General features: G+C 48.0%; 1 protein-coding gene across 7 annotated transcripts in view; it reads right to left on the bottom strand.

Moving 5' to 3' along the window:
- The window catches only part of DLGAP3 (DLG associated protein 3), a 243,927-nt gene that overhangs the window by 209,587 nt on the left and 7,538 nt on the right, over nucleotides 1-26,802 (bottom strand). Inside the window, exon 2 of one of the 7 annotated variants that reach the window (XM_077337515.1) lies at nucleotides 13,196-13,355. The exons of the other annotated variants lie outside the window; for them this stretch is intronic. The gene's annotated coding sequence lies outside the window, so the exon portion shown is untranslated. The remainder of the gene's footprint in view (nucleotides 1-13,195; nucleotides 13,356-26,802) is intronic. 7 annotated transcript variants of the gene reach the window in all.

Genomic DNA, 26,802 nt, shown 5'->3' with positions numbered 1-26,802 from the left:
CATACAAGGTGTCAACGAAGCTCACAGATCACCGTTCGGCACAAAAAGCCGCTCAGACGCGGGGATGCCCTCAAGAAGATCCCGAGCGGGTTTGGGAAGGGAGTACACATGAAATAAAGGCACTGTATTTGGTTAATTAGTGAGTTTTAAAAATCCAAACCTCTGGCTTTGCTCTAACCAAACCCCAAGTAAACAGAGAGACAACGTTTCCGCAAACCAGAACGACTTTTTCAGTTCCAACAGGATGGTCCAGAGCAAACGGGAACCCGACTCGGAAATAAACTGGCTTGATCTTGTCAGTTCTCAGAAGCTCAGCAAGGTGAACTCTGCTTATTCTTTGGATGGGAACACCACGGCCATGACATGGACCTAGGCAATTGGAAACCATCTCTGAATGTCTCTAGCCTTGAAAACCCTACAGGATTGTCACAAGTCAGCTGTGACTCGATGAGGGGTGGGGAGGGATCTAATACAGCCTTTCTCAACCTTTTTACAGTTGAGAAACCCCCAAAACATTCTTCAGGTTTAGAGAAATCCCAGAAATTATACCAGCAGGCCACACCTCCCTTCCATGCCTCAGAAGTCACATGCCACCAGAAGTGACATCAGCCAGACACTCCCACCAGATATGACATCATGCTCCTTGACCCCCCCCCCCCCTCAACTCCAGAAACAGCCCAGTGGCCTACTTCTCTGGGCTGGGCACAGGGCTGGGGCAGGCCTCTGCTGTTCCTTTGCCCTTTGCCACCCGCCCTAATGCAGTTAAGTTAAAATGAGGGTACTTGCCTCTCTGGACTCCAGTCACTACCACATGCAATGGGCCTCGGCCAGCAAGACTGGGGGCCCACCCCGTTCCACCCCTTCCAGGTCCATCATGGGCCATTTTGGGAGGGGATGGGTGGGTTGACATAAACATATATGGTCATATCACCTGATATTTTTTTTAATGAAAATATATTAAAATTAATTAACTCAGAGCCAGTCTGTTAAACCCTTCTGGGGCTGTTGAGAAACCCCTGATGGAAAAGCCTAGTTTAGCACAACAAAAATATATTTGGAGCCAGTTTATCATCAAGATTACCAAGCACCGCAACCTACAGTTCAAACAGCCCAGTGCAATGATCTCAGTTCTTTGACCTGAGACACAATCTTAACATGTCATGTAGAAATATTTTTTTCACATTTTTTCCCTTGAAAAATTTCCCACTCCTCCACATGCAGCCAGCTGGGTGTCCTTGGGCTCCCCATGGCACTGATAAGGCTGTTCTGACTGAGCAGTGATATCAGGGCTCTCTCAGCCTCCCCCACCTCACAGGGTGTCTGTTGTGGAGAGAGGAAAGGAAGGCGAATGTAAGCCACTTTGAGTCTCCTTTGGGTAGAGAAAAGCAGCATATAAGAACCAACTCTTCTTCTTCTTCAGTGATAACAGGGCTCTCTCAGCCTCACCTACCCCACAGTGTGTCTGTTGTGGGGAGAGGAAAGCGAAGGTGACTGTAAGCCGCTTTGAGACTCCTTCAAGTACAGAAAAGCAGCATATAAAAACCAACTTTTTTTCTTCATCCTGAATTGGGGGACCACAGAGGGAAAAAGGCTGGCCCTGAAGGCCAAACTTTTAAAAGGTAAGCACATTTTTTTTTAACCCAAAATCCTACCATTGAGAAAGTCTGGGGATAATAACTGCAAGGATTTTTGTAGGATTAAAAATACTATCAGCAACGTGCAGCATTAAATGTGGGACAGATCTTCCAGAGGGGTGTGTGCGTGTGTGCGAATGCTCACTTACCAGCGTCTGGCAGGTACTCAGGGCATACAACAACAGTGATCACAGCTTCCGTACTAAATCTAGGCCACGCACAAACACAGAGGAGCGTTCTGTGCATGCAATTCAGAGGTGTGTGTAGCCTACACACACACGCACACACACAAAATCCAAGATCTATTCACAGTAATTCCAATCAAAATACATTTTGCACATATAGCTAATTAACATTCATGCTGCTTTTCTCAGTTTCCCCAGAATATGGAATGTTACTGCAAAGGACAAGGGTGGGGGACATACAGTATAAGGATGGGGATGGGAGGCAGTTTCCAAGAAGTGTGGTCTGGGATTTCATTCTGCCCTATCTTTTTGGTTTAGGGCAGATACCTGTTCAAAAACCCCATGTTAGAATAAGCATCATTGTTTCCACATAGTTGAATTGCTTCACCTTCGCCAAATTGACCAGTGGCCAACTTTGGAATGTCTAAGGATGCGGTTGGGACACTGTGACATTGAGATTCTCCAAGTGGTCCTTCAGGAAATGTGATGCGTAGGAGCCAATGGAATTTCTGTGGCTGGACACCACATCTTCACATAAATATTTTCATGGCTCCTGTTCGTTCTTTATGTTTCCCAGATGAAGCAATTCTTTGTCTTCTGGAGATGACAAATGCCACATGGCTGTGCCAGGGAAACCCTGGCCTCTTGCTCCAGTAATGGGTCTCCTCTGAGAACACTTCTTTCCATCAAAATAACTTGGTCTGAAGATGTCTTGATATTACCCTTTATGTTGGAAGAGGCAGCCGTGACCTACAAATGTCAGGCTGATGGGTTAATTAATATCTGCCTCCATATCAGATGGAAGAAGACATCACCTGAGACCCTTAATTGAGATGATTATTTCTGTTGCAGGGCTTAGATAATTAGTTCATGTTCTCTCAAAGTTCTCTCTTCCTCCTTAAATAAAAGAATGTGAAAAAGAAGAAGAGGATGTGACTTGAACGCCTCACAGTATAGGCACAGGGGAACGAAACCAAATGAGAGACCTTCGCTATGGACAACAGAATGCAGGTCTAGATTCAGCTGGGGATGGCCTAATTTAGGGGATTATTCTAAGTCCTGAATCTGGGTTTGGTCTCCCTTCCCTCTTGCTTGTGGGTGTTGTGCAGGCAGCTGTTCCAACCACCTGGATATTTTGCCTCTTTTAGAAAATGGGCTGGGAGAGACCAGAAGCTTGCGATGTTGCCTAGCAATGGCAGGATGAAAACACACACCGTGATGCCATGATGTCTTTTTCATACCCCCCTTCAGCGCACTGGAAAGGATGGTTGTTGGTCCCCAGGCATGCATGGGTTTGCACAGGAAAGAGAGCATTCCAGCCACAGCTCAGGAGATATGTGGAGTGCTCACAGATCACAGAGGCAAGAGTGTGTTAAATGATGATATGAGGAAATGTCGTATGGAGGGGGGGAGAGGAAAGATCAGAGGAAAGCTCTTCCAGATGCTGGGAGCTCGTTCCTTTCAGCTTCCCTCACAAATTAATTGTCAGGATGCGAGAGATGAAAGCCAACAACAAGATAAGAGAGCAAAGCCCTGTCAGCAGAAGGCAAATTTTGGGCCATTCACCCAATCACTGGGTTATCACCCCTGAGAAAAGATACTTGGTTGGTAGCTTTTTTTTTTTTTTTTACACATTCCCCCCTCATGTGATGGACTGCACTTTTAAATGCTTAGATAAATAAAGGACTGTGGAGGGCTAATTCTTCACAGAACCAGATAATTTATATTTATTTATTTACTTATTTATTATTGGATTTATAGAATTACCCCTCTGGGCACAGCTGTCTCAGGTGGTTAACAACAATTTAAAACCACTAATACAATAAAAGCAATAAATATGTGTGACAGATTGTTCCAAGAGACCTGATTGGTTAGCATCAGCTGAGCAGAGAAAGACTTATGAACTGGATGCTGCAGGAGAATTCAGTCTGATTTCAGCCCTAGTTGACAAGAGCGGAGTACTGATATTTTTAGAATTCAGCCCTGACTGACAGCAGTTTAACTCAGAAAATTGAGGAAAAGTTGGCAAGGATGTTTGGGAAGTAGGCAAAGACTCCCTTTCAGGCCAAGGAAACAGGCAGTTTCTAACCACTCCAGACCAGGATTCTCTGCACTCCCTGTTTGACTGGGTAGGAAAATTCTCCTCTCACTAAAAGAATTTCCCTACACAGTCAAATAGACAGCTCTGAAGAGTGCAAAGAACCCTGGTCTGGTGTATTTAGAAACTGCCTTCTGAGACCTTAACATCCAGTTAAAAACTGAAGAAGAATATTGGTGTTAAAAGAGAAGGGGTTGGGGTACTGGAAAGAGTGTACCAGCCTTCTGGAAATCAAGAGTGTCAGAGAATACCGATGAAAGTATGCTGGAGTGTTTAGGGAAAACACTGGAACAAAAGCTTATCAAAGATTTAAGTAACTGTGAACAGTGTAAGGAAGTCTTATTATAAGGTGACCAGATTGTCCCACTTTTGGAGGGACATCTGGGCGTACCTGGCAAATTGTACTTATGCTGAAATTAAAATATATATATTACAATACTATTTTTGTGTTCTATGCGTTCTATGAAACTTTTTGTTGTTCCATATAGACTAAATTTTTAATCAAGAACCCACCCGGTCAATGGTGTCCCGCTTTACCAATGTTAAAATCTGGTCACCTTATCTTATTAGCCTGAAACATATGAACCAAAGTCTGCGCATGTACTGCTTTTACCTCAGAATTAACTATATTGAGTTACCTCAGAAATTTCCCCCTGATTCCACCTGACTTTCCTCCTGTATGTTGAATAAAGTATTTTGCTAATTTGGAAAATAACAATTTCTTGAGTGCCATTTAAAGGGAGCTTCCATTCCTTCCCTTGGGTACCTGGGATGAGCAAACTGCCAATAGTAAACTGTGACATGGCGGGACAGCCAAAACTCTTCAGTAAATAAAAAAACAGAAAACTAGGGTGGCTCAGACCGATTTCATGTGGGGGGGGGGGAAGAAGGAAAGTCCGGGCCAGTGCTATTATGGCAGTGGGGCTAATCACCCCTTCCACATGACCTCAGCACCGGCCTAGCCCCCTCCCAGCCACTTTAGGCCTTCCGGTGACCCATGGTAAGGGAACGCCAATATTTTGTGGGGCATATTGGGTCATTTCTAAAATTTGAACTCAATCCCACCTTCATGCAAATAATTTAAAAACCCACCCCCACCCCCACCCCCATGTGGCACCACCACCCCCACCTGGCTACCCTGGCTGCCTCATGGGGAGGGAGAAATCTGGGGCGATGGTGGGTGCTGGTTTAATCGGCCCCCCATGGGGACACAGGAAGTGGCAGGCCGACTGTCCCATCGTGAAGAAGTACGAAGAACGACTGAGACGGAATCGATCTCAGTCACAAAAGAAAAACAAAAACAGAAGGAAAATCTTGCCTCTGAGGGAGGGAAGTAGATGAGGGCATCATACCCCCTTTGCCTCTCTTTTTTTTGCATGAGTAATTGCTTAACAGGCTCCTATTAAAAACCCATAAAAGGAAGAGAAGAAATCTGCTTTTGACCTCATTATCCAAAGGGCAGCCATGTTCCCTCAGAAGCTCTTATTCTAACACATGGCAGCAATTATGATCAGGATTCAAGGGCCAAAGGTAGCGAAGCAAACCCAAGACAAAGAAAGGCAAAGAAACTCCAAAGGATATGCCTTCAAAACCATCTCCCCACACCAACACCGGTTCCTAATATTCCACCACACACTAGAGTGATCAAAAGACATGAGGAGGAATTATGCTGATGAAGGGGTAGGCTTAAACAGGAAAGGGGTGTGTGATTGGGTCTCATCAGTGGCATGGAGCAGGTTTACAGCACAAGCTGAAGTAGAATGATTCGCTTCCAAGTCCATTGATTTCATTGGACTTAGAAGGACGTAACACTGTTGAGGACTGTGCAGTTAGCCTCCAAACCAGCAGTGTCATCTTTCCTCCCCATATAAACAAATGCCAGCAATAAGTTTTATGCCAGTACTTCCCTTTCCGGTCTCCACTGAGCCATAAGCACGTGACGAGAAATTATGTCACATCATACAGGAAGAGGGGGAGCCAGACTCACAACCTCCTTGGCATTAAGGATAGCATCTCAGGCAACTAGAACAAGAGAACTGTGGACAGAAAACACAACCCAAGTACCAGGAGGGAGGCCATAATAAGGACTCAGCCAAAGCCAGAGCTACGAAGGAACCCTCTCCAGCATTGAGTGCCCACCTCTCACTGCCCTGCTGTTTTTCTCAAAAAGCATGCCAAGAGAAACAGGAAGCTGTTGGCACCCTTGCTCCCTACATAGCGGGTCCTTCTAAAAGGCGAAATGTATGAAGAATGACTTTTCTCACTCAGCCCAGTCAGGAGGACAGAGAAATTCAGCAAGACGGACAACTATGCTCTCCCCTTGGGCATCTCCAATCAAGAGTGAAAGGGGGCAGCTATGTGGAACATGCACCACATGTTTCAAGGCTGAGGGTGGTGAGAGGGGTGAGAGGGAAGAGAGTGCTGGTAGTGTGGGGTTGGGAGACTCATAGGGTTTAGAGCAGCCTTTCTCAAGCTTTTTACCACTGAGGAACCTCTGAAACATCCTTCAGGATTCGAGAAACCCTGGAAGTGATGTCAGCAGGCCACACTTTCCTGCCACGCCCCTGGAAGTCAAGTGTCACCAGAAGTGACATCACCTAGACACTCCCATTAGATGTGACATCACCAGGCCACCCCCACAGCGCAGGAAGTGACAGCACAGAAATATTTTTAGATGATTTGTGAACAGAGCCATAACTGCACTCAGGGCTTGCTACCAGTTTGTTCTTCTTCACCAAAGGGAGCCTGAAGAAACAAGGTCAGGATGTAGTCTGCACGGAGCTTTTATTCCAATCCCAGGTCGATTCAGTCCCTGCCATCTCCACTGAATGCGATTTCCATTTTGATTTTGTCTGATTTAAATTCCCCTCTGCAACAAGCATGATTGATCCAGAGTGACCCTACTTTTATCCTGCAATATCCTACAGTGGATATAACCCTCAATATTTGAAGAATCGGATTGAGAAAGAATGAGAAAGCATGCGGAGCTCTGCCTGTTTCGAATTTGTTCCTGAACAAATTGGCCAGGGCATCAGTTCCTGGTTTCCAAGCTTAAATGGGAAGCCCTAACTTTTCTCAGCAGAAGCTCTAGAAACCTAAACTTCTCTCAGTAGAGATTTGCCTCTTGGTTTTTTTTTCTCCCTCCTCTGCTGCCTCCAATCCTCCCCCTCCCCTGTTCAATAAAAGAAAGAGGCTCCTCCTGCACTTGGCTCCCCCCTCCCCTTCTGAGCTTCCCTGACCACATGCAGAACACGTTTCTGTTTCGATAGGGGGGGGAAGACTCGAGTTCAAATTGATCTGGATTCAGCAGGATCCACAATGGAATAAACAAAGTAAGTGCAGAATCAGCCCAGGGCAGACCTATGCCATTCCATCACCCCCAATGTCATAAGCAGGGCTGGGGCAGGCGTATGCCACTCCATAGCCTCCACCCCCCCCCAAAACTCCTGGGTGTCCACGAAATCTGGTTTGAGTTGAGTTTTCCTAAACCACACATGCACAAAGATGCTGCCAATTCAAACTGACAGATGGCCATCACCGTCACTAAGGACTACTTAGTGTAACACCAAAGAGGAGGATTTTATAGAAAAACAGCATTTATTGACTTCTGGTTTATATGATTTGTAACATATCTATTCAAGCAACTGGCTGATGAGAGGAGCAGTTATACAATGAAGATGATGGGTAGTAGACCTCAATCAGTCTGCATGAAAAAGCCCATGCATCAAAAGCCAACTGAGCTGCACTGCATAGCTTAGAAGGAATGTGGTGAAGCAAAACAGGAAAGTGACTTGCTGAACTCCAACGAACAAATGAAGGAACTACTGAACTGACTGCTGAAAAATCAAGCCTATGTTTGCAATCGGCGATCAGTTCACGAACCGAATCAGCGGATGTCAAACATACTTAGATGTGAGCTGCTCTGTGTCCCTGTTGGAAATAAAAACAGGATACTAAATTCTAGCTAAACAAATCCAAGTGAGTAGCCAGGTTGCTCTGCAGCAACACAACAAAGTTTGAGTCCAGTGACACCTTTAAGACCACCTGAGTTTTAGTCAAGGTATTACCTTTCGTGTATATGCACGCTTCTTCAGATACAATGCAATGGAAATGACCAGTCCAAATATATAGGTAGAAGTAAATGAAGGTGTTCATCATAATGAAGGTGTTCAAGAGATTCAAAAACCATACAACAAGTTTAGTGTATAAGATTACTATGTATTTCAGTTTAATTCTGGGGGGAAACATAGTAAAAGAAATAAATGTGTCAAAATTGGAGATTAATGGGATGATGCATTCTTAATTGTGGAATGCTGAGAATAATTAACTGAGACTCTGCTATTACACTCGCGTCAGCCTCCGCGCAAGCATGGAAGCATCTTTACAGCATCTTTACAGCATCTTTTTCTTTGTACTCAGTGGTGTACCCAGTCTATTTGGCACTCAGGGCAGGTGGGTGAGCAGGGCTTGATGATGGGGACGGGGGGGGGGGAGGGTTTGTGACGGAGCCCTTTGGGTGCCACCTTGATCTGCAACCCCAGCCCCAGTGGCATGGTCACCCTATTGCCAAAGCTCAGTTTGTGTGCCGCCTTGGGCTTCTTTGCCAATGACATCTTGGCGCGGGGCAGCTGCTTGAGCGGGCCAGGCAGGCAGAGCGCTGTGGCAGGCAAGGTCGGTGGGATGGGCAGGGGCAAAGCCATCCAGGGCAGCCTCTCCTCAGTCAATGGGTAAGTGATGTGAGGGGGGGTGTCCATTCAAAGGGCTCCCCCTCCCCAAACCCTAAATCTGATTAAGGGCTTTGCTAGCAGGCAGTGGTTTTGTACTGAATTTGTATTTGTTTTATATACTGTATTTCAATCATGTTGTTAGCGGCTTTAAATGCATAATGAAGCAAGATAGACGTTTTAGAATAAATAAATGGATGAACCGGGTGATGCTTTGTTTGATTAATTGCTAGGGCAAATTTTAAATTGGCAGGGCTGCAAGGCACGGGAGGAGATGGTTTCAAGCTTTCTTTTTAAAAGGCTGTTCTCTATTCTTTGTAAACACAGGAACCAATGAGGGAAATTAAAAGGTGACTATGTCTTCCAAAAATGACACACTGAGCATTAAAATGCAAGTCATAGTCATGTTGTCTTCAAAGACGTCCATCCTGTTATTAGGGCTGCCAACAGAGGTGGGGGGGGGGAATGACCTGTCCCTTGAGCTTGGATGGGGTAGGGATTAGAGCCAGGATTCCCAACTAGGGGTCTGTGGACCTGGGGGTCTGCGGGAGCTCTGAAGTGGTGTCGTATGGGGGGGGGGGTTGTCTTCCAGGCTGTCATCAGCTCCTGCTCTTCTTTCTGGTCTACCTGAGGCAGAACTGCCATAGTAGTAGTAAAGGCAGAGGGAGGGAGCAAAAGAAGGGCTAAGTGTGCAGGATGTCACTTCTGGGGGCTTGGCAGAGGGCATGGCCAGCTGACATCAATTCCAGGGCTCCTTGAACTCCCAAAAATTATTTCAGTGGCTCCTTCACAGTCCAAAGGTTGAAACAACTTGAGTTAAAGTGCTGGACTTGGGTCTGGGATGCCCAGGTTTGGATTCCTCCTTTGCCATGGCAGCATGTCATGGGACCAGGGACCAGTCACAACCTCTCAGACTAACCGACCTCCCAGAGTGGTCAAGAGGATGAAAATGGATGAGAGGAGAACACTGTAAGCTGCTTTGAGTCCCCACTGGGGAGAAAGGCAGGGGGTTGAATGAAACCAATGAGTAACTGAGGCTTAATGCATGGAAACAGACAACTGGGGCATTTCTTGCCTAAAGGTGAACAACAGCACCTGGCAAATAACCTGCTTTCATTAAAGCGATTGGACCGTCTTTTCTCCAAGCAGTTGGCAACCGGGCCTGCCATTACCATTTTACCCCCCAGCAGCAAGCTGGGTACTCATTTACCGACCTCGGAAGGATAGAAGGCTGAGTCATCCTTGAGCCGGATGCTGGGATCAAACTCCCAACCTCATGGGCAGACAGCTTCAGACAACATTTCTGCCGCTTACCACTCTGCGCCACAAGAGGCTCTACCCTGCGTGCATACCACACATCAAATAAAATCCCTGGTGTTAGTTGGGTGGAGATTCGATGATAATTTTGGCTAGTATTTTGAAGCCCCTCCCCATAATTTTGATAAACAAATATTAATGCACTCAAAAGTTCTGAAAAAGTAGTGTTGACAGTGTTAAACTGATGTACCATCTTAATTAAACGTGTGGGTGGCAAAGCAGGAAGTCCGGGATTCAGATCTCATTTGTGTGGGCAGAGTGCGGAATGATCCGCAGAGACGTGGATTCAGATTCGTATGAAGCTCGCTGGATGACCCTTGGTGGGTAGTCAGTCTCTCTAAGTTTCAGCTAATTTACATAACAGGGTTGGTATGCTTTTTTGGACAAAAAAAGGGGAGGGGGGAATCTCCCACATCGATTGTACTAAACTCCATGGAGTACAGGCGGGATAAAAAGTTAATCAGCAACAAGAATTATGAAGGAAACAGATGGTTCTAATGTTGCCAGCTGGACAGGACCAAAAAAAGAGGAGGTCTGTTTCTTTAACAGAAAATAAATGAATGGAAATTGGCAGCGGGAGCTTTCTTTAATTAGGCATATAAGTCCATGGCATCGACTGATAATTGCTTGCAGAGCAAACTGATATTAAAGGGTGGCTAGCAGGGCCTGTTTAAAAGTGGTTACAAGCAACAGGGTCTCCTTCAGCCCCACTGTTCCCTGTCCATCAACAATGACCTACCTTACAGGGTTGCTGATAACATCAGTACTTTGTCATTTAAAGATTAAACATGGTGTCGGTGAGTGCCTGTGAGTGTGTGTAGGGGGGGGGGGGAGACATTATCAGCTTGAATTCACTTGCTTGCTTCTTCTGGCTGATCTTTTCAGGAGCAATTCTCTTAACTGGGGTGTGTGCATCTGTGTGTGTGTGTGTGTGTGTTGTGTGTTCCTCACCACCAGCCAGCTAAGTGGCCTCCTGTGTACTTTAATCACCGCACAACTGCCAGCTTCAGCAATTCAGCTAAGGTTCCAGAAGATTAGTGTGGCTCTCTTGCAGCCAATCGGAGCTCGCCTGGCTTTTAACTAATTCAGGATCTGTTCTGCGAAAATAGAGCTGGCACTTAGAGGAGGAGAAGCCGTGCTCTTAGGGGAGAAATCCGGGAGAGTTATCATGGTGGATGAATAAGCCTGAAAAAGCTTGGGGCTACTTAATGCAAAAAGAACCTGGGTGGGCTTCCCTTTTGTTAGAAACAAATAACCCCCACTTTCCTGCCTACCTTGGTGAAGAGAAATAAGAAATTGGGCACAAGCCCTTCTTTGGAATATCACCACACTGCATAAAGAGCTAAAGTTTGCCATCTCTTTCCTAGCAGTGCAATCCTCAAGAGGCTTATGCCCTTCTTACACTCATTAACTTCAGTGGACGTTGAAGGGTGTAACACTGCTTGGGATGGCACTAGAATCCTCTTCTGTTAGAAGGCAGCGTGATAAAGCGCTGATTGCATTGTGTCTTTATATTGCTTCCGAGCCAAAAGTTGACCCTCAACATGGCTGACCCAAGTCAAGATTGAATGCAAGTCATAAACCAGATTCAATAAGAAATGCCTCTTGGGGACGGGGTTTCTCACCTGGAGAAGAATCTAGGCATGACAGAGACCGTTTATGCACTGGGAACTTCACTGCCCCAGCTCCCATGCAGGAGCACAAATAGGGGGTGTATGAGGTGCACCAGGCCAAATGCTCCCCCATGTGGGTGCAGGAAAAGGTGGGGCAACCTGCCACAACTAAAACTCCAGCCTACATCCCAGCATGAAACCTCCAGTGCATAAACGGTCAGAGGGATGCCTGGTGGGCTTCCTATCCTTCTTCTTCTGATAGCCCCAGAGCCAGCTGTTGAAAACTGGAGGGCCACCAATGGACTGAGCAACATGGCCCAGGTGGCAGAGAAGCAGCACTGTGCATCACCTTCCCATGCAAAATGCTGTAAAGTCAAATATCTCAAGATCAGGATGAGACGAGTGGCCCAGTGGTAGAACTCCTGCTTTAGACCTTTTATGCACTGCCCCAGCTTCCATGCAGGAACACAAATCGGGGGTGGATGAGGTGCACTGGGCCAAATGCTCCCCCATGTGGGTGCAGGAAGAGGTGGGGCAACCTGCTACGACTAAAACTTGAGCCTACAGCCTGGCATGAAACCTCCAGTGCATAAACAGTCTTAGTGGAGATGCCAGAGTTTGGGGGTCTATCCCTGGCATCTCCAAAGGATTTGGTAGGAAGTGATGTGGAAGCTCTCAGCCAGAGATGCTGGAGAACTGCTGTGATCAGAGTAGACACGACAGACCAAGACAGACCAAAAGGCTGCCTGAGTTTAAGGCAGATGCATGAGTTCATGGGAGAACTCCTAGGGGAAGGGCAACAGCTCCATGGTAGGATATCTGCTTTCCGTGCAAAAGGCCCTTGGTTCCATTACCAGCATCCTCAGTTGAAAGTGGCACATATTAATGCAGAAGACCTCCAGTGGAGACATTCAGAGCAGACAACAGTCTTCCAGGGGTGGCCAAACTGTGGCTCTCCAGATGTCCATAGACTACAGTTCACATAAGTCCCTGCCAGCATGTTGGCAGGGGCTCATAGGAACTGTAGTCTATGGACATCTGGAGACCCACAGTGTGGACACCCCTGCAACTGACCAATGACCTGAAAAAGGCAGGACTGAATGAGAATTGCTATGTAGAAGGGTTGTACCCCATAGGCAAAGCCCCTGCTTTGGAGACTGAAGACCCCAGGTTGAATCCCTGGCATTTCCAGTTTAAAAGATCAGGTAGGAGGTACAAAAGGCACCCTAGAGATGCTGCCGGTCTGAGTAGACAATACTGGCCATGAGGGACCAAGGCTCTGACTCAGTGGAAGCAGCTCCAAGTGTCTTTCTGTTGAGGAGGTCAACATACAGTTTCATTCGAGGCCAGGGCTGTTCCTGCTACAAGGCTGTACAAGGTGAGGAAGGGGGCTCTTTGCTTTCTCTGTCTGCTGGGCCGAGACCAAACACCTCAGGGTTCCTTCGGTCTGGGAAAGAGAAATGTGCCTGACTTCTGATATCCCTTTCCCTCCACAGCCTACTCTCTATTTCATGTTGTGCCCACATTTGTAAGCCATCCTGGCAGAGGCCTGCTTATTTATATTTGTCCTTTTTTGGACACAGTGTAGTAGCATTTAAAACAGAGATGAGCCAAAACAACTCACTGTTTGGAAGAATGAAGATATCTTGGCAGCGTCTACTGCGTTTGGCCTTGCAGCCCGACTGAATAAGACGCTGCCACCAGGCTGCCTTTCAAAGGCACGGTCGCGCTCTCGGTGGAAAAGCACCAGCTGAGGTTTGCCACCCCCACAAAGGTAGAGCTCCCTAGGGGATGCCAAGCAGAAAGAACAGTTTCAGAGGTGCCTGTCGGATCCTGGGTTCCAGTATTCTACTGGGATAAACGCAGGCAGGATGTACACAGCACCGGCTCAGCACAAGGGAGGATGCTAACCGTGAGGAAAGCCATAGGACATGGTACAGTTGGGACGTGCTGCTGTGTCACATTCTTGACATATGTTGACACAATCACAAGATTGGTTGGACACATGCCGGGAGAGTCAACACTGATTGCAAGCGTTGGGAACCTCAGTGTTGATGTCAACCAGGAAACAAATGACTGCAGGAATCCACGCTTATTGGAACGCTTCCCCGCCACCCCTCTCCACAAAGCAGCTCACGGCGCAACCCGAAGCACTGCGAAGGCTTTCCTGATTGTGGCAAAGCCCACAGGTGGAGAAGGGTGCCACTCTTCTTAGGTTGTCACTAGAAAAATGACTAGGATATTGCATAGTTGAAATATTCTTCTTGTCTTAGATTAGCAAAAATGCAATAAGCAGGGGGGAGGGAAGCAGCATGGCATCCTCTGATCTCATCAGATCGTTGAAGCTAAGGCAGATTTGTACTTGGAAAGGAGACCATAGAGTCACAGACTTGGAAGGGGCCATACAGGACATCTAGTCCACCCCCTGCTCAATGCAGGATTAGCCTAAAGCATCCAGGATAAGCATCTGTCCAGCTGCTGCTTGAAGACTGCCAGTGAGGGGGAGCTCACCACCTCCTTGGGCAGCCAATTCCACTGCTGAACTACTCTGACTGTGAATTTTTTCCCCTAAGATACCTAACCGGTACTATTCTACACATAGTTTAAAGCAATATCTGCTGGTCCTATCCTCTGCTGCCAACAAGAACAGCTCCCTGACCTTGTTCAAGTGACAACCTTTCGAATACTTAGAGAGTTAATATTATTGTTGTTATTATTATTACTGTTATTAACATCATTATTATTATATTTGTATACCACCCTCCTGTGCAGGCTCAGGGCAGGGTACATCAACGGTAATACCATCACATGAATAATTGACATGAACTTTAAAAACCTTTTAAAAATTTGCATCCTCCATTTAAGTTCAGCTGTGTCATCCGTGCAGTTCTTGTGATTACTACCAAAGGGACAGGATTGCGGCTTTCAGTGGAGGTTTCTATGTGGGTGAGGGCAATTCGATTTATTTTTATTTTATTTATATACCGCCCATCCCGAAGGCTTAGGGCAGTTTACATGAAACAGGAACAATACAATTAACAGTTTAGAAGTAGAAGAGTTGGTTCTTATATGCTGCTTTTCCCTACCTGAAGGAGGTTCAAAGCGGCTCACAGTCGCCTTCCCATTCCTCTCCCCACAACAGACACCCTGTGGGGTGAGTGAGGCTGAGAGAGCGCTGATATCACTGCCCGGTCAGAACAGTTTTATCAGTGCTGTGGCGAGCCCAAGGTCACCCAGCTGGTTGCATGTGGGGGAGTGCAGAATCGAACCTGGAATGCCAGATTAGAAGTCCGCACTCCTAACCACTACACCAAACTGGCTCTCTGTGGTGACAACAGTAACAATAACAATAGTAATAATAACAATATAATGATAATAACAAACATTGTAAAATGGCAGCATAACAATAATGTTGCTTTATCACTGGTGCCAACCAAAAGCCTGGTGGAAGAGCTCCCTCTTGTAGGCCCTGTGGAAATGCGCCACTTCCAACAGGGCTTGGATCTGCTCTGGGGTCTCATTTCACCAGGTGGGGGCCAGGACTGAAAATGGCCAGATGTACTTCCCTGGGGCCAGGGATCACTAGCTGGTTGGCATTGGCTGAGCATCACCTTTTACAGGGGGCATAGGCAGAGAAGTGTTCCCATGGATGGCCTTAAAGGTAAGAACCAATACCTTAAAATTGATCCGGAGTTCAACTGGAAGCCAGTGCAGGTGCCAAAGGATAGGTCAAATATAGGCCCTCCAGTGAGTTCCCTTGAAGATCCAGGCTAGGGTTGGATGCTTCGGCATCCCAAGCTGCCGTTCACACCCAAAGCAGCCAGCGTGTGGTGTGGGTGTGGGGGTGGAGGGGAGGTGTTGGCGCTGGCGCTGGCGCTAGCACACCAACAAGTGCACACATGCAGGCACACAGCTCTGACCCCGTGTGGGTGCGCCGGCCAGCATGCCAGCGCCCATGCCTCCCCCTCCCGCACCGCTGGCTGCTTTGGGTTCAGACGGCCGCTTCAGACGCCGACGCACCCAACCCCAATCCGGGTGCTTGCGTTTTGGACTTTTTGCAATTTCTGGGTCAAGGATATGGGGAGTTACAGAAGTCAAACTCAGAGGTAACTGTTGCATGGATTGCTGTGGCAAGGTGCTCTGAGAACTCGTAGGGTGCTAGCAGCTTGGCTTGCTGAAGATGGAAGAACGCCAACAGTGCTACTCTCATGACCTATGCCTCCATCGTAAGGTTCCTAGCTTCATGGACAGCTGCAAGCTGAACACCATTCAGGCAGGGTAACTGTGCTTCCTTGCTTGGCCCTTTCCTGCCTAGCCACATGACCTCTGTCTTCCAAGCACTGAGTTTCAGCCGAGTCCCCTCTCAACCTTCTCTTCTTCAGGCTGAATATTCCCAAGTCCCTCAGCCTTTCCTCCTTCCTTCCTTCGTTCCCCAGTGTCCTGCTCAAAGAGGCTTACAGTCCAAATAACTGTTGGTCCCCCTTGCCAGACTCAAAGAGCGAACTGATTTTTTGATGGATTTCTCCCTCCACCCCATCTATTTGTTGACTTGTTCATGGCTGTTCCGCTGGTTGCTTCACCGTATTCCTTCCTAGCAGCGCAATTGGCTTTCAACGCATGCGCGTTCCAGCCCGGCCCCAGCCGAGTAATTTCCCCTCACGCTTTGCTACACTCCGCTTGGCAGGAATTGTTTAAACAGACAGTTAAATCAGTCACCAATCATATAAATAAATGCGATTAAAAAAGAGAGAAAAGAAAATCCTACCATTCAGTGTTCATCTAGCTGGTCCTTAGAGACATTGGTGGCTGTCAGTTTGTTTGGATTAGCGGAGTTTTTTGAGCACGTACAGTTTTGTAAAAAAACAAACAAACAAAAAACCCTCAATGCAAACAGTTTCAACAGGGCATTGGAGTCATTTGATGCCGGGCCAAACAAACCTGTGGATTGGCTCTCATCTGATCATTTAAGATGAACAGGATAAGTTGTTGAATGCGGTCAGTGAAAAAAAATGAGGTTTCCCCAGCTTGAATCAGACTGCTTTCCAATTGGACCTCTGCGAGGAAAGCCACTTTTCTTGTTCAAGTGTATGGGAGAGGGGCACTTCACCACCATCACCACCACAGGAATTGTCCTGTTGCACAGCAAAATCTGAAATGGGTTCTACTCACAGAATCACAGAATCATAGAGTTGGAAGGGGCCATACAGGCCATCTAGTCCAACCTCCTGCTCAACGCAGGATCAGCCCAAAGCATCCTAAAGCATGTTAGATAGATCCGGGGAATTAACCCTGGTAACTATTATAATCACTGCCTTCTTCAAGAACAGGGATGTCTGTTCTGCTCTGACTCACTATTACCCAGAAGCCACTTCCACAGGTATCTCGTAAGCTAACCGGCTACTGCAGAGTAGCTTTTAAGAATATCAGAAGAGCCCTGCTGGATCAGGCCCATGGCCCATCTAGTCCAGCATCCAGTCTTACACAGCAGCCAAGCGGTTCCTCTGGAGGTCCAACCAATGGGGCATCCACTGGAACAGTGATGGCCACATTGTGGCTCTCCAGATGTTCATGGACTGCAGTTCCCAAGGGCTCATGGGAATTGTAGTCCATAGATGTCTGGAGAGCCACAGTGTGGCCACCCCTTCACTAGAAGAGCCAGGAAAAGATCCACGAAAAGATCTACTCTAGGTCTTTTCTTAAAAAAATATTTTGTACGATTTTCCTCTGTGTTTCTTTGCTGGTAGTTTCATTGCTAGAGCTCTTCATAAGCCATATCCTGCTTCTAGGACAGAAGGAATCTTGGGAGCATGCTGGAGGGGAAGGATTCAAGTAGCGTACGATATTTTCATTACGCAGAGTTAGTTTTCATGACGGAAAAGGCTGGACACTTACCCTAAATTGCTTAGAACAACAACTGAAGTTCCAAACAGGGAACAGAGACACCAAAGCTCAGAGTACAGTCTCATGAAACATGATTGGGGCAGGGGAAGCTGCCAGATCCCTATGCCCCTCCACAACCCCAGGGCTATTTCAGGCAGGCTAATTAACACTCCATGGGAGAGATGAATGGATTTAATTGGCAAAAGCCATTAACTGAAGCTTTGGTTGATTAATCTAATGGAACAAAGGTGAACTGGCATCGAGAAATATTTAGTCAGCGAGGCTGAGACTTAATGGCTGAACTGTTTATTTTGGGGCCTATCTTGGTTCCCATAATAAAGAAAATTAATCTTTCCCTTCTATCTGTGTGGTGGTTTTTGTTCATTACATTTAAGTTGTCTCCTGTTTCTATCAGTATCTCAGAAATGTACCTCCGCTGAGGTCCGCCGAAGTCTTGTTAGTGTGCAAATGAATCTATTCATTACTCAGATAAAATGAATTATGCTCAAACACCGCCCAGTTTGGCTTACATCCTGCTCACTTGTTGTGAGCAGGGAGGCAATCGTTCGGCATATGGTTTGGATGCAGCCAGATGAATTTGCACTGTTTATGCACTCAATTAGATTTTCCTGCTGCCACCTGTTTGCTGCTGCCTTCCATAGCTAAAAAGAACATCATAAAGAGGGCAGAAATCCCATAGAGAGTTTTGAGTTTAGACTTACTACTTAGGTGACCTTGTGTGCCTGGGGTGTAGCCTGTGGTGTCTGCCCATGAACCCACCTTATCTTGCTATCAATTCTTGTGATCTCTTCGTGAATAGAAGGAGGCAATGCAAACTGACTGATGTCAGTCACTTAATAATGCATCAACGGAATAGGTACCAAGAGAGGAGGAGGATCAATTCCATGCTTTACGCAAATGTTATGTAGCCCTTCACTACGTAACACAGTTCTTAGGAAAAGTGAACCAAAGTTTCAGGAGCCACCAGGCTCTACTCCTGTTCCCCCCCCTCCCCAACTTTTCCTCTTCTGGCTGTCAGCATACACACCCATAGTGGGCTGTTCCCAGGCAGTTGAAAGAGTCCTTCTCCTATTCTGCATGTTGTGTCTTTTGTCACTAGTTCTGGCTGTCTTTCGACCACTAGGTATAAAAATGTAGATTTTGCTTGTCCTTTGCTTGTCCTTTGAAGATAAAAGCCCTTCTGCTGTGGGGATAGCTTGTGGCGGGAAGAAGGTACATTGGTGGAAGAGGGGGGTTCTCTAGATGTACCCTAAGATTGGTCAAGTCAGCCATTCTTAGCAGTAATATGATACTTCCAGATGTACCCCCTTGGAGCTAATAAAGAACTCTGAACTTTTTTCTATGAAGAATGTCTCAGTTGTGTTGTCTCATTCAAGAGAGTAACTTTGGATCGTGACAGCAAATCAGTTTCATGACCCATAAAGGGCCATTAACCTCTTGTCTGATAAAGCCAGCTTGGTGTAGTAGATAGGAGTGCAGATTTCTAATCTAGTGAACTGGGTTTGATTCCCCACTCCTTCATATGCAGCCAGCTGGGTGACCTTGGGCTCACCACAGCACTGATAAAGCTGTTCTGACCGAGCAGTGATATCAGGGCTCTCTCAGCCTCACCTCCCTCACAGGGTGTCTGTTGTGGGGAGAGGAAAGGGAAGACGAATTTAAGCCACTTTGAGACTCCTTCGAGTAGAGAAAAGCAGCATATAAGAACCAATTCTTCTTCTAAATGAGATTATTTAGTTCTTGAACTAGGCAGAAGGCACAGTCTGCAGCAACTAAGTGGCTATTGCGCAGACAGGAAGCTGCTCAACATGGTGGTGAACTGGAGACAAACTTTACCATGGACCACGATGGTGGTTTAATCAAGAACTTGCCTTACATATAACTGAAGGAGTTTGAGTGCGTGCACAAGTTCTCAACCAGCTTGGTTAAAAGGCATACAATTAAATCTGCACCTTCTTGAATGGGCTGATCCTACTTAAGAAGTCCTGCAAGCCATTTTTTTTTTCAGAAAAAGAACAAACGGAATTTGTGGCAGAGAAACATGCTCCCTCTCAGGCATCTTGCCGAGCAGCCCTTGGGAAAGTCACAGCCAAAGCGAACCAAGTCTCGGGAAATAAAATGAGCATTGACACAGCTGGCTTCAAATCATCCAAGGAGATTTTGTGGCTCATCCGTGCAACCATGCTCCAGTGAGTCATGTCTGTGGCTGAGCTATTAAGAAGCTGCGATATCCTCTGAAACTCTTTGGGAGACTGTTTCCATTCAAGACGCTAAAGGGCATTCCTTTGCAGTCCCGACGCACCACCTGGTGCACTCATCCCAGACAGGGAGGAATCCATTCACAGCAGGGTGGAGGGGCTCTTTCCCTTCCTGAGCCTCTCCCTTCTAATCCCAGGTAGAGCACAACCCAACTCTGGTGCTTGCAAAAAGCACCTCTGCATTGGCTGAATCTCTGCCCTTATTGCCAACATATTCATGCCGTTCTGATGCAGTTCTTCTTGGTGCTATTTCTGTCCTTCTTGCCTCCCTGTACTTGGCTTCACTTACTCTCAGACCAAATTTTAATTCTTTTGGCTGCAGTGACCGCTCCCCCCCACCCCAATTTTGTCAGTGTCATCTCAATGCTATGTCTGACATGAGTCATACACACTCAAGCAAATTCTTGACGGTGGCTGTACCCAGCTGGTTTACATGGCTGCATGGGCACGTGATGTCCGGACAGCACTAATAATGCTTACCATTCCCATAGTGGTTTTGTTGTAAGAGTCCCCAACCTTTCTGAGCCTACGGATGTATTGGGAATTCCGACATTGCATGGTAGATGCAGCAACAGAATGGTGGCCGTCAGAGAAAGAGCTAGACACAAAATGATTGACATCTAGGGATGTCAGTCCCTAGGTGGGACCTGGGGAGACCCTGGTTTTACAGCTCTTCTCCAGGTGACAGAGATCAGTTCCCCTGGAGAAAACAACTGCTTTGGAGGGGGGACTCCATAGCATTGTACTTCCCTGAGGTCCCTGCCCCTGCTTGGCTCCACTCCCAAAGTCTCCAGGTATTTCCCAACCCAGAGCTGGCAACCCTGTTGCCACAACTTAAACTTCAGTAACATCAAGAAGGTCCTTGTACGGGGCCTAAACTGCAGCCAAAGCAACATTTAAACAGAAATCAACAGAGCCAACCACATTTCTTTCCTGCTGCTCCAGACAGACGAATGCTGTTTCTCGATCTACCCTGCAAGGCTGTTGTGTGGATGGCGACCCCCCCTGGCCAAGCTTGCCCTGCCGCAACCCCTGTGAAAGGGTCATTCGACCCCCAATGGGGTCCCAACCCCCAGGTTGAGAACCACTGCCTTAGGGGGAATCACATCTGAAAATGCAGAAGATTTCGCGGTGAACATGCTCGGCAGGCAAATATGCCATTTTTAATAGCTGCTGTCACTCATGACCCAAGCCTTGAATCTTTTTGCCTTGCAGAGGTCTGACTTCAGCAACTACCGGACAGTTTGCAGCTGTGCAGTGGTTGTGGTGGTAGGCTCAGGGCCAGTTTATCCATGTAGCACATGCTATGGGCCCCACACTTCCAGGGGTGCCACACAGTGCCTTCACACACACACCCCGCCATGGATCAGGACTGTAGCCTCTTTCCTCCCCCTTTTCCCCTCTTTAAGGACACTCAGAGTGACACCCCTTTCCACAGTGGAGGGGAGCTCTCCGCCCCCAGTCTGGCTGCTTCCATAGCAGTTGTAGTCTGCTAGGGCCCCACAAATCCTTAAATTGGGTCTAGTCTGGTGCTAAAGATCCCACAAACCCTTAAACCACTCCTGGGTAGACTTTCATTTAGCCTTTCAGCTGCTTTTACACCTGCACAGTGGAGGAACCCAGTCATCCTCTGGGACCTCCAGGTCATGTTAGGTAACTGAATGATGCGCCTCCCCAACAGCTGTGCAGAAACACACACACATGAACCTACATCACTGACATGGACTTAGACAGGGGTTACGGTATGAAGACATGAAAACAGGCACGGTAGTGATGCTGCAACGTCACTTCTGGTGCAAGTAGGGTGCAAGTGATGTCACTCTGTTAGGGACCCCTTGAAACTCTGTGGCTTTACCATAGAATCTTGGTGAAATCCTAGAGCGTCGCACTAATGCAATGATGTAATTTCCAGGCACAGCAGCCGCATGGCTGTTCCTCCTCATTCCCCACCCTCTCTGGCATGCTAGCAAGCAGCAGTGAGCAACCAGAGCTGCAGGGTGGGAGATCTGATATAGCAGAAGACCTGGCCACTTTAACTTAAAACCTAAAACCTAAACAGAAAGACTTTCTTAAAAATCCAAAACATGGTGCTTGTTCATAAATGACTGGTTCGCTCGCTCTTTCTTTGAGCAATTGGCTACAGAGCAATGCAGTGGCGGTGTCTGTGGAAGGGGGAAACAGGACTCCCAAAGGGTTGTGTGAGAACATGCACTCATGTGCAGTGCTGCCAGTTTAGCTGCACTGATTGAATGTACAAGGAGGAGGAGGAGGAGGAGGAGGACAGATTTTCATGCCCTGCTTCTCTCCCCCTTAAGGAGTCTCAAAGCAGCTTACAATCGCCTTCCCTTCCTCTCCCCACAACAGGCACCCTGCGAGGGAGGTGGGGCTAAGAGAGTCCCAAGAGAACCGTGACTGGCCCAAGGTCACCCAGCAGGCTTCATGTAGAAGAGGCGGTGGGGATCAAGCCTGGCTCTCCAGATTAGAGTCTACCGCTCTTCACCATGACACCACACTGGTGTGTGAAGAGTTGTGTGCAAAGTAGCCCACCAAACAGGTTCAGGAAGGAGTCTGAGCATCCTTCATCATACCCCAAATCACGCAGGGCTAGTTACACCCCCCCCTCCAATACAAACAGCAAGTCGGTCCCATCTTTGGGCATGCCAGCGCTGCCAGAGAACCAGGTAACTACATGGCACGAGGACAAGATACCCAGCAAACAAAGGGGAATTTATTTGTACCAGTCCCAGATGGATCTGCAGTTGGGTCGACTCTGAGAAGGTTAATGACAGCAATATCCAGATTGGCCAGCCTCCCCTTAACTCCCCTCGAACTCCTCCCCCCACAAAACCTCCACTAATTAAAATGGCACCATCATCACATCTCTCCCCCCCCCCACACACACACACACACAAATGCTGAACCACAGAAACGGATCCTGACACGTTTTTCAATCAGCCTTCAATTCACATCTTTCCGGCCCGTTCGCTGGAGCAGTTCGAGGAGTCCTTTTGTCTTGCAGTCACCCGAGTGCTGGAGCTGGCCGCTCTCATTATCCCTTTGAAACGCTCCTTGTGGCTCATGCAAATGTTTTGAATGTGCTGGGAAATTAATAATATCCTCGCGCTTGGGAGAAACAATAGAAGCCGCCCAGAACAGCTGAGTGGGGGGAAAGGGAGGCGCTCGCGTCAGCAAAGCAAGCGATGGAACTATTTCGATAGATAGGTCAGGCCGGGAAAGTTGGTGGCTTGGGCGGGTTCGGGCAACTTTATGAGAAGAGCTGATAAAAATAAGAGAAAAAGGATACCTGCTGAGGCAGGGGGTCTCCTTTATGGGGATCAGGGCTTGGGAAAGATCTAACCTGAGGAAGAGAAGAAGCAGCGTTCTTACCTTCCAAAGGAGTTTCAAAGTGGCTTTCAATCACCTATCCTTCCTTTTCCCACAACAGATGCCCTGTGAGGAGCCAAGAGAGCTCTGAGAGAACTGTGACTGGCCCAAGGTCACCCAGCAGGCTGCTTGTGGAGGAGTAGGGAATCAAATCCAGGTCTCCAGATAAGAGCTCGCTGCTCTTAATCGTTACAACAGGGATGGCCAAACTGGTTCTCCTGGTGTCCATGGACTACAATTACCATGAGCCCCTGCAAATGCTGGCAGGGGCTCATGGTAACTGTAGTCCACGGGCATCTGGAGAGCCACAGTTTGGCCATCCCTGCACTACACAACGCTCGCTCTTTATGAAAAGAGCACCTGGCCAGAACCTGGGCTAGAGACAAGACTTCAGGGCCAGGATGCACCAATTAAGACAGGAAGCTCCTCCTGTGTTCCAGCGCCCCCACTGCTTTGGTAACACAAAGACGAAACACCGCCAAGGGTGGTCTGGGAAGGCCAAGCGGCCCAGTAGGGTTGCCAACTCTGGGTTGGGAAATTCCTGCAAGTTTGGGGATAGAACCTGGAAAGTGAAGGGAGGAAATGTAGAAGGGTCTAATGTCATAGAGCCAACCCCCAAAGCAGCCATGTTCTCCAGGAGAACTCATATCTATAGTCTGGAGGTCAGCTGTAAGCCCAAGGGATCCCCAGGGCCCACCTGGAGGCTGGCAACCCCGGAAACCAGAGTTGCCCTTGAGCCTCGACAAGCCAGCACTTCAGGGGCCAAGCAGGTCAGACCTCTCCAGCAGTGCCCACAATGGGCGTCAGTTTGTCCATTAACTCCTGGTCATTTGTTGCTGCTAAAGGACCTGAGCCAAGTGGCCCCAAAGTGCTGGAAGAGCTGTTGGCCCTTGGCTCTTCCTCCTGCTGGACACTAGCAACCCTCCAGGCACCCAGCATATATACAGGGGCACCGAAAGACGAGCTGCTTCAGATCGAAGGGGGGAACAGAAGGCACAATACTGCTCCAGAATATTGTCCAGAAGGATCGATTCTGCCCTGGGGGACACAGAATGGAAATCTCTTGGGCCCAGCAGGAGCCCAGTAATTGGTTCCTCCTGAGGCACCCAGGCTACAAAGTTAGCAACAAGCCAACATGGCCCTGCTTGTGTTGGCCAGGTTTGCCTCCGGTGTCTGTCTCCCCACTGCTCCTAAGGCTGCCTACCTCCGGGTGTTGTTTGGAATCCCACCAGAATTGCAGTTCCTCTTCATACGCCCTCCCCTCCCCAACCTAACCAGGTGCTGCCTCTAAATCTCTGGGAATTCTCCAAACCACAGTTGGCAACCCTGCCTGCTCCCTCCCAACCTGGCCTCAGACGTATCTGCTGCTCCATCCCTCTCCTGTCAATCTGAATCCAGCACTTTCAGGGATGGGTTCCCTGCGGTGTGGCTGGCCTCTGACTGCTCAGATTTGCTCCTGAGGTCCACCCACATTCGCACCCGATCCAGCAAGGGCCAGCACTGATAAGAAGGCCCTGTGGCATATCAATGAGCAGAAAGTGCATTCGAAACAAATCTGCTTAGACTACGAAACCGTGCACCCTCCCCTCCTTCAGAATTGTTCCGTGGTGTTAAATGAAGGAAGTTTAGACTGGGCAATTTTCACCTATGTGCCAAGTGTGAATTAAAATGCTCACCACTTCTGGCTCGCCTTGACAAATCTCTTCTTCCCCTCCTCCAATTAACTGCAAGAATGCCAAAGCCTGCACATGGAGACAACGGAAGGCACCACGAACCCGCAGGGGGGAAGAGAAAAGTCTTTAGTTTTAGAAAGTCATGCAAGGCACATTTTTAAACAACGCCTTTGGGGGCATCATATAAATTGCTGTCTCTCTGCTCTTGCTGTTTTACGGCTTGTCGGAGCTGCATTTTAATTAGTTCTGTTCTTTGCACAGAGAGGATTTCATGACAAGCTGGTTAGCCATTTTTTGTGAGCCGCCTTGAGTGCAGGATAGGGAAATAAGGAAGGCCAGTGGGGTTTGGGAAGAGAGAACGTTGTACACATCAGAGACTGTACAAACTCAGGTATATCCAGAGAGAGAGAGAGAGAGAGATCCACAGAGAACATTTTAAAAAATGCTCCTTGGGGCTGAGGACCCTGAACAAGTTTTGCTCCTATGATCTCAGTGCTGTCTGGGGGACATAGAGGGGAAGAGGCAGTCTCAGAAATACAGGCGTTCCAGATGTTTAGGGCTTTGAACATAAGGATTGAACCTGATTCAGTCTCCAATCTGGAGCCAGTGCAGCTGGGACAACACTGATGTAATGTGTACTTTCCACTAGGTCCGACTAAGGACTCAAGCTGCTGTATTCTGGACCATTTGGCATCTCTAGAGCAGCCTGATGCAGACTCAAGGCAAGAGACAATTCAGAGATGGTTTGCCATAGCCTCCCTGTGTACAGTTTCAAGGGCAGCCCTGTGTAGAGCGATTTACAGTAGTCTGGCCAAAGGGAACCATTGCATGGATCACAGTGGCTAAGCCAGGCCCTGAGAGGTAAGGTGGCAGCTGTTGTTAGGGATACCAGTCCCCAGCTGCGACTTGTGGATTCCTCGGTTTTACAGTTCATCTCCTGGTGACAGAGATCAGTTCTCCTGGAGCAAATGGCTGCTTCGGAAGGTGGCCCCCATAGCATTCTACTCCACTGAGCTCCCTCTCTGCCCCTAAACCCCAAAGTCCCCAGTATTTCCCAACCCTAGTTGCTGTGCTTAGTGGAGATGGTAGAATGCCAAGCGAGCAGCCTTCGTGACCTGGGCCACCTGGATAAAGAGATGTCCAGGATCACACCCAGCTTCTTGACAGCGGTTGAACTTGTTAGTTGGACCCAGTCAAGAGCTGGGAATTGTGATTCCTCACCATTGGCACACTGACCCAGCCAGAGGACCTCTGTCTCAGCTGGATTTAACTTCAGCCGACTTGGCTTGAGTCAGCCCACCATGGCTTCCAGACATTTGGCTAGAGAGTCTGGGAGAGTAGACGGCCATCCACTGAGAGAAACAGCTGGGTGTCAGTCTACTGATGATAGCCCATCCCCAAACTCCAGACCAGCTGGCCCAGGAGGTGCATACAGCTGCTGTTTAAGGCTGGGGAGAGAACAGCTCCCTGTGGAATCCCAGGGCACACCATAGGAAGGCTCTCTCCCCTAATGCCACCCTCCTTCCCTGGCCTCGAAGAAAGGGCAGCAGCCATTTAAAGGTTATGCCCTGTATCTCCATGTTGGCTAGGCCTCGGGCTAGTAGGCCATGCTGAACAGTGCTGAACAGTGCTGTCAAGAACAGTAGCGCTGACCCACCAAGATCCTAGCCTAGTTCTGATCAGCACTGTCAAGAAGGGAGAGACATGCAGAGAGCTGGAAAATCGCTTCTGGGCACTGTGCCTGGCATCGTCGTAGGGTGCATGTCACTCCCATCCTTTAATTACCTTTACCAGGCTCTTTCTTGGAGTTTCCTTTCACTGGCAACATCTATTCCCACAGAGAGCCAGCGTGCAGCTGAGGAACCCATTTCCCTGCACCAGGATCTCACCTTGAAACGTGTGGTGTAATATGGAGAAGGAGCCTCTGAGCACATGCAGAGGGGTTTGCCCTTGCTCTTCTGATTAACTAGAACCAGCCGCTACAGACCCGGGATTCTGGAGAGGTGGGGGCTTGT

The sequence above is a fragment of the Paroedura picta genome, chromosome 5, assembly GCF_049243985.1.
Source record: "Paroedura picta isolate Pp20150507F chromosome 5, Ppicta_v3.0, whole genome shotgun sequence".
In the NCBI taxonomy this organism is placed as follows: domain Eukaryota; kingdom Metazoa; phylum Chordata; class Lepidosauria; order Squamata; family Gekkonidae; genus Paroedura; species Paroedura picta.
This window is presented reverse-complemented; position numbering and strand designations above follow the sequence as displayed.